We start from the raw sequence: 15,493 nt of genomic DNA, 5'->3' as shown, positions 1-15,493 counted from the left end.
TTCGAGAAGCTTTGAGAGAACGAGCTAGGAAATTGGAAGGCAACGTCCAGTGTCTTGAGTCCAAGCCAAGAAAGGCTTCAGAACAAAGCCAAAATATTTGACTCATATCTTCACTATGTTTGAATCAGTTTACTCTTGGACAGGCAGATACCCTGGATGAGAGACAGGGTCCTTAAGAGATTCCCTAGCAAAGAAGATGAAAATGGTAATTGGATCATACCCTCATTACATAGCTGCTTTAACCTTGTGACAAAGCCCTAGCCAAGGAATTGGTATGTTATACGTGTTTTGGCACATGTTACCAAGTATACATGTGTGGTGTGTGTTGTACATGTGTCTGTCTCCTTCCTTGATCATAAACTTCTGATAATGATTGGTTTTATGTATGTTTTATCACCCACAGAACTTAATGTAATGATTCACACAGAGCAACCATTTAAAAAAAAATGAAATGAAAAGAGTATCTCCACAAAATGAATGCAGTTACCAAGTTAAACTTATTGCCAGCTTGGAGATATAAATTTGATAAAATATTAAAATCTAATCATTAAAATCACCATAAAGGCAATTGACTTCAATTTCCTTCCTTACAGGTGGTCAGAAAGCCTTGACTTACACATAACTTTTCAAATTCAATCTTGGACCGATCTAATGGTTATAAAAGTACTTACGTTGAACAAAACCTGCCTCCCTATAATTTCCTTCCATTCATTTAACTACTTCTCTCAAAAATACATAACGAATCCACTCTGTCTTCCATGTGACTGCTCTTTAAATACTCAAGAGACATTTCTTTTGCACCATCCTTACCCTACAGGTCCTTTACCGATAGCTCTCACCTTCTTCAAACTAGTTGTCCCCAGATCTCTCACCCTTTTGGTTGTCCTACCTCAGAAGCACGCTTCCCTTCTCTCTGAAAGGAACTTACCTCTCAGATTTCATGAAACAATGTTTATCCCAACTGCTCACATCCGTCTCCAACAATACTGGTCTCATCAGAGCCACTTTTTGAGTCGCCTGATGCATTTTCCGGGGTACATCATCTTCACTCCCCCTAACTCATTTATGATACCAACTCTCTTTGGATCCTTATGTTATACAGTGTTTCTAAAAATTGTATTCCTAGTACCTATTTCCTTACTTCGTGTAGATGAAAATGTCTAATCCCTGTAAAGTAAGCACTGGCCAGATTGCTTTTCGAAGTGACCTTTGAAATTAAAGGCGTATTTACAACCATTTCCAATACTTGCACATTGAGCTCATACCCCCCGGGATGGTTACCAGATTATACATTTTTTTCTCCTTTGTAAAGGATTTTTGGCAGCAACCTCCAGACGCATCTAATGTTTGGAATAATTGTGGTGTCTTCTTCCACCTGGTACTTTGCTGTTCAAAATAGCAATTGAAAGAGTAACACACAATATGAGAGACTTTGTAAGAACTGGCTTGTAAGTGAGGGATAATAAAATCACCTTCTTTCTGATTTTTTTTTTTTTAGGGTTTGTAATGAGCTCATTGGTTCCCCGAGTGGTTGTGGGTCTAGGTCAGAGGGCAGAGGTAACTGGTGTTGACTGTTTCCTCAGTGGCCTCAGTACAACTCTCACCTATCCTACAATTCCACGCCTCCCATCCCTGCCTTCATCTCCCTTGGGTGTAATTTGATAGCCGGCCAGTAAAATCTGAGGGAAGTGCTGGACAGCCCACATCCACAACTTGTCCCAGAAAGCCTTCCTCAGGTATCTTTCTGGCCTGAAGGCATGCTTGGTCTGGGCCATTTACTTCTCACCCGGGGCAACCAACCTTATTACAACTCGGTGGACAGACTGCATATTGTATCGGGTCCTCTTTCCTTTTTAAAATATTTAATAAAGAAAATTTTGAATATACCAGGGGTGCCAAAAAAATGTATACAAGTGAACACTTTGGTCAGTGTTGCTCAAGCAGTAGTTCGCCATCATCAGAAGTGTCTGGACGCTGATGGAAACCACTTTGAGCACCTCTTGTCATTGCAGACGTCAAAGGTGACTTGTATTCATCTTTTGTTATCGGTATATATTGAGTATTACAATTTTAATAGTTTTTTTTCCTTTCTTAAAATGTGTACACATTTTTTTGGTACCCTCTGTATATAGAAGAGTAAGGAGAATAGTGTACTGTACCCCCATCACTGACTAACATTTTATGATTTGTCTCATTGATGTTGTTTCCTTGTTGAAGTATTTTAAAGCAGATACCACACATCATGGCATTTCATCCCCCAAATATTTCAGTGTGCCTTTCTATAAACTAAGGAAGTTTTCTTACATAACCACACTTAACAAAGTTAATGATAATTATCATCTAATACCCAGGCCATATTCAAATTATGCTGATTCTCCCAAAATGTCTTTTATTGTTGGCTTGTTTGAATGATGATCCAATCAAGGTCCACACATTATATTACGGATCTTAAGTCTCTCTCTCTCTCTGTTTTTTAAATGCCGTTTGATGTATTGATAAAGTTGTATTTCCCATAAAGTTAATTTTTTGGCACTTAAAAAAATGAAAACTTTAATTTTTTTTAATACTCTCATTTTTTAATGCCTTTGATATGCTTATCAGGTTTTCTTTTCTTTGCTATAAAATTAGCTCATTTGAACGTAACAATAAGCCTTAATTTTTTTGTTGCTTTCTCTTTGTTGCACTAATCTGTTAGCTGATATTTAGTGGCTATATACTAGCATCCCATAAAACCATTTTTAATAGTTTGAATAGAATTGTGGTTGCCTAGTGCCCACAGACTGCCTAGAAAGGAGAGCCTAAATATCCTTCCTTTAGAATGGCCATAACGCTTCGAGTTGTTCACAGAGGATGATGGGAAGTTTTCCTTATGCTTTATCTTGAAACTGAAAGCATATTTTGAGTTTTGCTTCTCAGAATCATTCTCAAGTATAAGTATAATCAAATAAGCTAGTCTCCCTGAAACAGTTACTATTTTAAACACTTGGCCCGTATTTACAGTGTTCTAAGAAGTGAGAGAATCATTATGGTGTTTGTATTTTATGTTTTGCAATACAAAAATCCAGAATTAACAGTTTTTGTCAACTTGTGGAGTCTCTAAAAGACGGGGACTGAAAATGCTCAGCATTTTTTTAGATCTAGTAAAAACATTGAGAGTCACGTTTATTAGAAAACTCATCTTTTGAAATGTGTAAGATTTACCAAGCGTTTTAATGTATATGACCTCTCTTTTAAGCCTCCAAACAGTGCATGAGTTAGGCATTACTATTCTTTCACAGATTAATACATTAAAGTATGAAGAGATTAAGTAAATTAGAAAATGTATTTAGAACCATCTCTGAGGGATGCCTGGTATTAGCTACTTGGGGTCATACAGCTTTTAGGTGGCAAATCCAGGACTCTTTCGTCCTAAGGCACCACTTTAGGAATATATATTCATGGGGCAGAACCTTATTCTGCCCCCACCATGCCTTTGCTTCAGGAGCTGGTGGCAGAGGAGCAGTGGAAAGCCAGAGCTGACCTCAAGGACTCATGATTTCTTGTCTGGACAGTTAAATTACCCTTTCACTCCTGCGTCAGTCTCAAAAACGCATAGCCCATTCCCCACACACTAGCCGCGCTCTACTTTCTGCTTAAAATATGTAGGCACCTCTCTGATCCCCTCGGGGTGAAAATCTAAACTCAGCTTATAGAAAGCCCTCACAGAATGAGGACCCTGAGAACATCAAGCCATCGTTTTAACATCATTAGGTTACTGTGTGTTCAGATGATCTGATTAACTTTTACCCGTAACTCTTTTAAAGCAGAAAGTGGAGGGGTTTTTGTTGTTGTGTTGTTATTGTGCTTTCAGAAAATTTGATAAATCAATGCTTATAAAACAGGTAATTTAGAGACCCGCTGTTTACATTTTCACAAGATTTTTTGTTAGTTCCTTTATGTTGCGAATTCTGTAGTGCATTTAATTGACCGTTAAATATGTAATGGAAAGGATTTTAGAAAACAATTATACTTAAAGTGTTGGGAGCCAATGCCAGTTAAAATTAGTTATGCCTGCATTCCCACACACACACAGTTATTTACAAGTAAAATTAAGAATTTTTGAAATTGTGAATTAGAGAAAAAAACCTTTGTTTTGTGTAGTATGCTCTTTTCATGATATCCATTGTATTGAGCAGAGTACTTAGAGCTAAATATAAAGACTAGTTCCCCATCAGACATCATGTTACAGCTGATCTCTAAGTTACCTGCTTTATACGTTAAGAATTGATTTATCCAATTTTCTGAAAACAAAACAACCAGAAAACCCTCCAATTTTTGCTTTAAAGAGTTATTGGTAAAAGTTAATCCGATCATCTGAATACAAAATAACCTGATAATGGTATAAATACATCAGAGTAAGTTCTAGTAATCATTTGAAGTACGGAAAGAATTTAGCTACGTTATAATGCTGATTTTTACCAATAATTTTCATCTCCAATCCTTCGCATTCTTTCTCAGCAGTCTGACTGGAACAATTTAGGCTTATTGAAGATTTTTCTCATTATTTTCTTTTTCTTTCTCTCCCACTGGCCTCTAGTCATGGTGCTTCCCCTAAAATATGTTTGCCATATGTGGGGAATTTAACAGAGCTTCTCCTCTGAAAGGTGTGTGTGTGTGTGTGTGTGTGTGTGTGTGTGAGAGAGAGAGAGAGAGAGAGAGAGAGAGAGAGAGAGAGAGAACGGAGAAAGGAGAGAGAAAGCCCGCCTATGTGTGTGTTTGGCAGAGGTTTTCATCCCAGTGCCAAAGTCAATGGTCTTTGATTTCCAGCAGACTGGAGTGCAGATCCAATGTGATTCCCACAGCACTCTCTGAGGGGCGTGTCTCCACATCTTTAGTTGTTACTTTCCTTGCGATCGAATCACCCTGCAGATGGAAAATAAAAGCTGGAGTCCATAGCTTTCGGCATGGCTTTCTGCCAAAGCTAGGAGAAAAGGACAGTTTTGACCATCAGACATCGTGTTACAGAGGGCCTAAACAGTCCAGCGAAAGAGTCCAGGGAGGAGAATGGAATCTGCAGCTTTGGAACGTGGCCTCATTCTCTAATTAGAGTCATGTTTTGTTTCCCAGGAAACTAAAATCAGTACTAATCATGAAAGGGACTATGGGGGAGTCAGTTTCTGCATGAAGGCCCAGGGAACTGACTATTTGAGGTCCTGGCTCACTGTATACAAAGAAAAATTATACCCAACCCGTTGTCTCTTATCTTAGAGGTATAACGCTGAGGCCGAAACTTTCGCTTATCTTAGTAATTTTGAAAGCATATTTGAGTACAAACTTATATTTCTTGGACCCTCAAAGCTGTTAGATGACCAACAACAGGCGCACATTCAACTCATAATCGCAAGGACAGAGGCATCTAATAGATGAATGGACTTAAGGAATCTATTTGTAAAAGTGGCATCACCTCCCAAGTTTCAAGGGAGATACAAAGGATCTAAATGGCCCTTGGCATCAATAAGAAAGAGAAGCTAGGAAGATTATTATGTGACAGAAGGTGCCCAAAAAATGTATACACATTTTAAGAAAGGAAAATCTGGATTAAAATTGTAATAATATATACCGATAGCAAAAGATGAATACAAGTCACGTGAATACATTTTTTTGGCACCCCTGGTATCCTAACTCCTCATGTTATTTTCTTCTCTAAAACATTTTCAGGTACTACCACTTCCTTTGCTAGACCTATGCTCCTGTATGATTTGGTGAGCAAGTTGTCGTGTTTTCACCACCTCCTTCCTGGACCACAGGCTTAGGTCCTATCTCATACTTTCAAGAAGAGTTTATTTTTAATATCAGAGCAATAGTGGAAATGGTACAGGCTTTGAAGCCAGCTAGAGTTGGCCTGTTTCTCACTGTGACCTCTTCTCACGGTGACACACTGGGCAAGTTACGCAAGCTCTCTGAACCCCCTTTTTATGTCTATAATAGGGATATTTAAGAACTATGATGTATAATACCTCGAAAACGTTAACTTTCTCTCGTCCTACTACACACACACTACGGCCACGCCAGGCTCCTTGATTTGTTTAAAGCTGGAGTGGAATTGGAAGATGAAGGTCGAATTAATGACAGTGCCTCACTTTATACTCAATAATAAATTACTTTCAGAACACTTTGTTGTCAAAAGTTTGGGGGAGCTTTTAAGAACTATTTCAAACATTCAGAAAGGTATTGTGGCTTCATTTGCGTTTCCCTAATGATGAGTGATGTCGAGCAGCCTTTTGTTTGCTTGTCGGCCATTTTTATAGCTTCACTAGAGTAATGTCTATTCAAGTCCTTTGTCAATTTTTTAAGCGGATTGTTTGTTTGTTTGTGGTTTTGTTTTAAGTTGCAGGAGCTCTTCATTTTCTCCCATTTGGTGGGTTGCCTTTGCACTTTGTTGCTTGTGTCCTTTGATGAACAAAAGTTTTTAATTTTGATGTAGTCCAAAAAAACGTCATTGTTTTGTTGGACCTAAATTTCTGGGGCTATCAGATACACCCACATAGAAATGTAAAATAAAAACTTACTGGAGAGATAGATTTGATTATATATATATATATACACACACACACTGTCTGCCATCTTGTTCTCTATAGGGTAACTCTCTTATCCTTCCTCAAGTTAGCTAATTTTGGGGGGATGCTTGTGGCAGATTATTGTCCCGAATTATTTGTGTTTATCTTCTGTAAGAATGGGGATCGGCCACCTTTTTCTGTAAAGGCACAGATAGTAACTATTTTAGGCTTTGCAGGTCACATGCAGACTCTGTCACCACCGCCATCACCACCATTTCTTCACCTTCCCCACTTCCTCCTCCTCCTCTTTCGCCTTTTCCTTCTCTCTCTCTTTTTTTTAAATGTTCCTACCTCTAAAATATGTAAAAACCATTCTTAGCCCAAGGGCTGAACAAAAACCATCCACAGGCCAGATCTGACCTTTGAGCAGTCGCTTGCTACCCCCTGTGTGAGGATGATGTGTCCTCCTGCATTGCCATGTAACTGACAGTGCATCCTATAGCAGAAGCATCTATTCCTACCCCCTGATGTTGGGCTTGTCCATGTGACTTGCTTTAGCCAACAGAAAGTGAGTGGGCATGATGTACACCATGCCCAAGCAGAATCTTTCATAGCTGTTCATGTTTGTTCTAACTCTTTTGCACTTTTCCCTTCTAACTTAGAATGGAATGTTCCAGATAGGAGGTACTCCTTCAGTTTGGGTCCTGGAATGAGAAGGTGTATAAAGCAGAGTTATAGCCAGCCTTCAACTACCAATAGGTAGAGTGAATGAGAAAGAAACCATTGCTGTAAGCCACTTATATTGGGGGGGTTATTTGTTACCCAGCATACCCTAGAAAAAGCTGACTGATATAATGCTAGAGATAAAAAGATACAGATGTACACACATACATACAATAAGCAATAGAATTTAGGTGGAGGTGACTTTTAAGTCAGGAGCAGACCGATGGAAGCTATTTAGCTTTGGAAGTGTGAGACTAAGAAAAAGTATAGAAAAATCCAGATGTGTACAGAGAGATGTGCACTGTTGAACATAAATACTGACAGGAGGCAGACCAGTTGAAGAGAGTGAATGAGAGTTTATCACTGAAGCAGAGGTCTTTTAATTAAAATCAGATCTCCAAACAAGGTTCCTGTTAAGGGGATTTGTCATGGGCATGATAAGACTCTAATAAAAATAACTCAGCATGAAATCACTAGTTTCCAAGAGGAAATGATAATTGGGAATTTGTGAGTCTGAACAGTCTTCCAAGTGTCCTAACAAAAACTTATAGGACCCGATTCCTGGGAAGATAACACTTATGGGAAATAGTAAAATCCTAAGGGGCACTGAGGGAATCTTAGACATTTGATCCAGTATTTACTGAACTGGCTTATTGCTTGAATGGGTTTGATTGATACTTAGCAGCTATATCTTTTGGAACCATGCTAGTCTCTATTCTTTTGTTAATTGAATATTTTTTGGGGAAAAAATTTAAATACAGAGAATAATATAACAAACATTCATCTTTCCAACACCAAGGATGAATATTGTTAATGTTTTGTCATATTTGTGTGACTTCCTCATATTAAAAAATAATTATAAAGTTGAAGGCCCCCTTAATCCTTTTTCTTACTTATTCCCTTTGCCCCTCCTCCGTGAGTTCCTTTTCTCTATCCCCAGTTAACCAAAATCTTGGATTTGGTGTGTATCCATCTAGCCAATTTTTTATACCTGTTTTTTTGTGTATAATCCCATGAATTATATGTAATATCTTTATTTGTGTGGTTTTTTTATTTTTTATTTTTAAGTGATGCCATATTGTAGTAACTTTCTGCAATTTTCTTTTCTCATACAACAATATGTTTATGTGATCCACTTATGTTTATACATATAAATCTAGCTCAGTTCTTCTATTAGTTGTATAGTATGCCATTCTCTAAATATGACACATTTTATTTAGACATGCCCCTATTAATAAACCTTTCGTTTCACTCAGGCATTTATTTAACAAATATTTATTGAGAACTTATGGTGTGCCAGGTATTCATGTTATGTCAGTGAAGAAAACAAAAATCTTTGCCGCCATGGTACTTACTCTATTGGGGTAACACAAAATAAGTAATAACTATAATAAATAAGCCAGACATAAAGTATATTAGAAGGTGATAGATTATACAGAAACAAAAATAAGGGGAATTGGGAGTGGAATTGAGGAAAATAGAATGCTATTTTAAACAGTGTGGGGCGAGGGGTAAGCCCCCTTGATAAGGTAATATTTGAGCAAAACCTGAAGGTGAGAGAGTTAGCCAGGTAAATATCTGGGGGAGAGAATTCCTCTCAGAAAGAGGAGCCAGAACATAGCCCCTCAGGTGGGAGGGTGCCCGGAGGCCAGCATGGCTGGATCAGAGGGACCGAAGGGGGAGTAGGATTAGAACCGCAGGTGTGACAGGGTTGATGGGACATCGTGCCTGACCTGACAGGTCATTGTAAGGACTTTGACTTTTACTCAGAGGAAATGGGTGATGCAGGATTTGGGGCAGAGAAGTGACATGAGATATATTTTAAAAGGACACTTTGGCTGCGGGGTTAAGAATAGACTACAGGAGCTAGAGAGAAGGTCAGGGGACCAGTTAGGAAGTTATTACAGGAATCCAGGTGAGAGGCGATTTTGCCTCCGAGGGTGCCCAAAAAAATGCATACACATTTTAAGAAAGGAAAAAAACTGCATTAAAACCGTAATACTCAACATGTACCGATAACAAAAGATGAATACAAGTCATGTATATATATAATTTTTGGCACCCCCGGTATATATATTGCAGGTAGAAGCAATAAGATTTGCAGATGGATTAGATACGGAGTGTGAAAGAAAAAGAGTGAAAAGTGACTCTAGGTTTTGGCCTCAGTAACTGGAAGGACGGAGTTGCCACCAATAGAGATGACAGCAGTGGGTAAGAGCAGGTTTGGGATGGGCAATCAGGAGTTTGGCTTGGGATGTGTTGAGTTGAAGATATCCATTCCATATTCACAGAAAAATACTGAACAGGTAATTGGATACATGAGTGTGGAGTTCAGTGAAAAGGTCCGGCTGGAGTGAACAAATTTCGAAGTCATCAATTACACAGACTGCATTTCAAGCCATGAGATGAGATGAAATTGCAGAGAGTGAGTGCAGAAGAGAATCGAAGTGAAGAAACAAGAACTGAAAACTGCGTGCCTGTGATATTAAGAAGTCAGGGTTGAGTAGGAACCTCTCAAAGAGACTGAGAAGAGAAACTATGGAGACAGGGAGAAACACTACCGTAATACAGTATCTGGGAGCCAAGTGAAGAAAACGAATGATGGTGAAAGAAGTCGTCAGTTATGTCAAATGTTGCTAAATATGTCAATTAAGATGCTGACTGTGTCTGAACCATCCTCACTGCCAACAGTGGCGAGCGGTCGTAGTGGACAGGTGGAGGTGACAACCTGATCGGAATGGGTTTCAGTGAGACGGGGAGTCTCACCAAACACACTGGCAGCTCTGTCTTCTTATCTTTCTTCACTGATGAGAACCCATTCTCCCCACTAACCATTTTGGAGGGCTCGTCCCGTGTGGAGGAAAATAGAGATCTTGACAAAGACCAGAAAACCAGGACCGCTTGAACTATGTAATCCGTATCGCCACTGAATAACTCATTGGTGATGCGTCAAAGAATAGCTGTGATGAACTCCAACTCCATCATTTTCTTAAATTGCTTTATTGAAATATAATTCACATATCCTACAATTCACTCATTTCAAGTGTCCAATTTAGTGACTTTTAGTATATTTCACCGAGTTGTGCATCCATCGCTACCATCAATTTAAGAACATTTTCATCACCCCAAAAAGCAGTCCTGTACCCATTGGCAGTGACTCCCATTGCCCCGCTCCCCTCTCCCTGGCAGCCTCGAATCTACCTTGTCTTGTATGGGTTTGCCGTTTCTGAACACGTCATACAAATGGAATCATACAGTAGGTGTTCTTTTGTGATTGGCTTCTTTCAGTTAGCATAGAGTCTTCAACGTTTATCCAGGTTGTAATATTTATCAACACTTCCTGTGTTTTTATTTTTGAATAATACTCCATTGTATGGCTAGGCCACATGTTGTTCATCCATTCATGTTTGGTGGACATTTGGGTTGTTTCCACTTTTTAGCTATTATGAAAAATGCTACTGTGAACATTTGTGTCAAGTTTTTATATGGATATGTAATTTCATTTATCTTGGTATTCACCTAGGAGTGGAATTGCTGGGTCATGTGGTAACTATATTTAATACCTTGAGGAACGTTAAACTGTTTTGAAAGCATCTATCCTGTTGTGTATGGGAGTTCCACCACCAATGCGTAAGGATTCGAAATTCTCCATTTCTCTCCCCAAACCTGTTGTTGTCTGTCTTTTTTTTTAGTGTAACTATCGTAGTGGGTGTGAAGTGGTATCTCCGTGTGGTTTTGAATTGCATTTCCCTAATGACTACGGATGTTGAGCATCTTTTCTATGCTTATTGGTCATTTATCCATCTTTTTTGGAGAAATGTCTTTTCAAATCCTTTGCCTATTTTTAACTGGCTTATCTTTTTATGGTTGAGTTGTAAGAGCTCTTTATATATCCTGGATATAAGCTCTTTGTCAGCTATATGACTTGCAATCTCTCTCATACTTTTTGAACTATCTTTCACTTTCTTGATGATATCCTTTGAAACACAAAATTTTTAAAACTTTGACAAAGATGAATCTATTTTGGTGTTGTTTTTGCTTCTGCTTTTGTTGTCACATTTAACAAACCTTTGCTTAACCCAACGTTGTGGAGATTTACTCCTATGTTTTTTTCTAAGCGTTTTATAGTTTCGGCTGTTACATTTAGGTCTGTGATCCATTTTGAGTTAATTTTTACATATGCTATGAGGTAGGAATCCAACATCATTCTTTTGCATGTATATACATCATGTAGATAGTCAGTCGTCCCAGCATATTATGTTGAAAAGACTATTGTTTCCCCCACTGAATAGTCTTGGCACCCTTGTTGAAAATGTATGGATTTATGTCTGGACTTTAAATTCTGTTTCATTGATCCATATATTCTATCTTATTCCAGTACTATGTTGTCTAGATTACTGTATTACAGTGATTGATTTTTTTCCTCTCTCTCTCAATCTTTATTCTCGGTTCCTTGCTGTTTACCTGGAGTGATTTTTGGCTATTAAACCAAGCTTGCATTTCTGGAATAAATCCCACTTGATCATGTTATGTAATTCTTTATATATGTTGCTGGATTCATTTGCTAGTATTTTGTTGAGGATTTTTGTATCTGTATTCATTCACAGGGGGTGTTGGTCTGTAGTTTTCTTTTATTGTGAAGTCTTTGCCTGCTTTTGGTATTAAGATCATACTGGCCTCCTGGAATAAGGAGGAAAGTGTGCCCTCTCTTATGGTCCGGAAGAGATTGTGAAGAATTGATTTTTAAAAAATGTTTGTTAGAATTCCCTGATGAAAATACCCCCACACCTGGGGTTCATGTTTGTGGGTGCTGCGTGTTTGTTTAGTGACTTCTGCAGCAGTTCTGGAAAGTCGGTGTGCTTTGTCCTGTCTGGCCACTGCTGTCTCTGCTGGGGTAGCTTAGTGCTCAGGTACTGATGGAACAGAAATTTCTAAATGCCTTGATCCTGTACTTTCAACCCCCGGCTGAGGGGCTGACATGGGGCCTCAGGGGAGCCAGAGGAGAGAGATGAGGCTCTTCTCAGGCTCTTCCTGGATGTGTCATAGCCCTGCACGTTCGTGGCCTGTTAGATGCCCGGGAGTATGTCAGGTGTTTTCAAAGCACCCGATGGCCATATCATGTCACAGCTTTTCCCTTTAAGTTTTTTGGCCAGCCTCTTGTTTTCTCCTGCTGGTATCAGCACCTCAGGCAGCTGTCATAATTCTTTGCGGCTGATTATTTCTGAAAAATGTCCTAGGGAGCTGGCTTTTCCCCACTGAATGAGCTTTAAGTCAGGTGAGATAACGACACTGCATGGGGCTTTTCCAGGGAGCTATCAGACAGGTCGAGATAGCGACAGTTCTCTGGGGATGGGCCCTTTTGAGACGCCTCAAACCCAATCTTCCCTGTCCACGGGCGGCGACGCTGCTGGTTACCATGGCTACCACAGGCTGATGGGAGCAGGTCAGTCAGAATGCCACGAAGCTCTCTGTTGTTACTGAGATTCAGATGTTTTTCTTAAATATTCTATTGCCAGCGCAGGTTAATGTTCCAGAGTTCTGTAAAAGTTGACTTTGACCATTTTTTGCTAGTGTTCTTGTTGCTTTTATGAAGGAGCAGATTTTTCAGAGGTTATTATGCTGCTATCCCTGAAGTCCCTCCACCTTGTTTTAAACACCAAGAAGCTTTTGATTGTATTTTATTCAGGGCCCAACATTGTCAGATGTACTAGCCGTTTACCTATTTCTGCAAACAACTGAACACACCCATGTGACTCGTACCCACAATGCTCTTTGTGCCTCTTTCCAGTCACTAACCATCCCTCCCCGAAGATAACATACTTTAAACTGAATATAACTTGAATTATTTAGCACACACTCTTTTGTGTATGACTTCTTTCACTCACCATTGCACTTGTGAGATCAACTCATGTTGTTGAATGGAATTGTTCGTTCATCCTCATTCCATTGTATGAATATCATAGTTTATCCATCCTGCATAGGTGGACATTTGGGTTGCTTACAGTGTGGGGCTGTTACATTATATTCTTGCACATATATTTTTGTGAACAATGACACGTATACACATTCCTGTTAGATATATACCTAGAAATGGACTACCTCGGTCAGGTGTGATATGAATGTTGTCAGTGGAAATAGTTTTCAAAGTTGGTACACTACCGGTTTACATGACACAGCAATGTATAAGAGACTTATTTAGTCAGTATCCTTGCCATAGGTGGCGTGATTGGGCTTTCTCACTTCAATCATTCTGATGCATGTGTAGTGGTATCACAGTATGACTTTAATTTGCATGTAATGCATTTGACCGATTTTCATAGGGAGAGCGGCTTTTTCTTCTTATCAGTTTGTAGGAGTTCTTTGCATATTCTGTATAGCAATATATCCTATGGAGGTTTGCACATACGTCCTCCCACTCTGTGACGTGCCTTTTCCCTCTATAAATAGTAGTGTTTGACAAAGAGAAGTTACTGATTTTAATGTAGTTTAATTTACCCCGATTTTTTTTTTTACTTTATGTATAGTACTTACTGGATCCTGTTAAAAATCCTTCCTGAAGAAAGTTAAAGATGCAATCAATTTCATTTTTTTCCTGCAAAATTTTTAAAAGACCTATTATTTAGGCAGAAGGTGTTAGTCTACCTTGAAGAATATCAGCGTTTCCCCAAAATGTATGTTACAAATGATTGCCCTCTTTAATTCACAGAAACATCCATGAAACATCAAGCCTCATATAACTCTATTCCAGAAGATCTTTTGTTCTTTGCTATCAAACCCAGCAATTCTGTTGAGTATATTTCTTACCCCATTTGTTTCTAATCACCCTGTCTTCTATTTTCAGAGATAATAGAGCCCATTATATGTGAAGTCCTCTGACTTTCCGCTCTGCACTCCCATCCCACAGATATAACCTCATCCTTATTTGTTTCCCCTCCTCTTGTTTCAGTGAAAGATGTTTCAGAGAGTAGGTCTATCCCACCTTAAAAAGCAAAACAAAATTTTTGTTCTCTAACCCGTTATTGCCATCTCTAGCCTCCCTTAAAAAAAATTTTTTTTACACATGTGATAAAATTGCATAGAACTAAATATACCCACGCAACGAGTGCATATAAAACTGATGAAATCTAAATAGGGTGGATGGACTGTGTCAAATTCATTTTCTTGGTTGTGATATTGAACGATAGTTATGCAAGATGTTGCCATTGGGGAAAATGGGTGAAGAGTAGACTTTATCTGTCTATATTATTTCTTTAAACTCTATGTGAATCTATAATTATCTCAAAATAAAAAGTTAAAACAAAAGTCTCCCTAAAACTTATCCACAATAGTAACTACCTTTTGTTGACCCCTTACCGTGTGCTCGATACTGTTCTAAGCACTGTTGGGTGGATACTAGTGTTAACCTCATTTTAGAAATGAAACTGAGGCACAGAGAGGATAAGTCCCTTACTCAGAGTCACCTAGCTATTAAGTGGCAGAACTAGCATTCAAATCCAGGCAGCCTCACTCCAAAGACAGAGCTCATAAGTACTCTGCTATTCTTCTTGTTCATCTGTCTTCATCTCCTGCCTTCTAGTCGCACTTCAACTCCACCCCCGATAATTTAGCTTCCATCCCAGTCACTGCACCTGAATATACTTTTGCCTCGGTTACCAACAAATCCGTAGCTACATCTAATGGATTCTTTTTGGTTCCAACCATCCTGTCTGCAGCCTTTGATACTGTTCATACATTCAACAAATATGAGTATTTATTGAGCACCTACAGCGTGCCAGACTGTGGTTTTACGGCGATGAACAAGACAGACAAAACTGTTGCAAATGACAAATAGGCATATCCTTACTGTTACTATTAGATGCATCAGAATTCTTCAGTCACTGCTGACTTGTTTGTGGTTATGCAACAGGCCACCGTATTGTTCCATCTTTTGTTTTTCTGCAGCTAACACAGATCAGATTGTTATGCTGTTTGTGATTTCACAACGTAACTCAGAATATACTGTATTTAAATACTATTTTCACTTTTTTTCCGGATAGAAAGCAGTTGTCATTAATATGAGTACATTAAGAGAACCAAATCCTGAAGTGTACTACCCTTCTTATATTATTAGTAATGATAAGTTGTGAAAATTAACTGCCTTTGACCTCCTTTTTTTCTGTATAAGAATAAATTGGGTTAATTTTATGCCCCCTTCTTTGGAAACACCAGGAAGATCTCTGCAGAATATTAACTCA

At 38.7% G+C, this 15,493-nt stretch overlaps 1 protein-coding gene across 5 annotated transcripts in view; it reads left to right on the top strand.

Moving 5' to 3' along the window:
* WARS2 (tryptophanyl tRNA synthetase 2, mitochondrial) overlaps positions 1–15,493 on the top strand; it is a 74,991-nt gene that overhangs the window by 39,152 nt on the left and 20,346 nt on the right. The gene's annotated exons all lie outside the window — the stretch shown is intronic.

The sequence above is a fragment of the Rhinolophus sinicus genome, linkage group LG14 (genome assembly GCF_036562045.2).
Source record: "Rhinolophus sinicus isolate RSC01 linkage group LG14, ASM3656204v1, whole genome shotgun sequence".
In the NCBI taxonomy this organism is placed as follows: Eukaryota; Metazoa; Chordata; class Mammalia; order Chiroptera; family Rhinolophidae; genus Rhinolophus; species Rhinolophus sinicus.
This window is presented reverse-complemented; position numbering and strand designations above follow the sequence as displayed.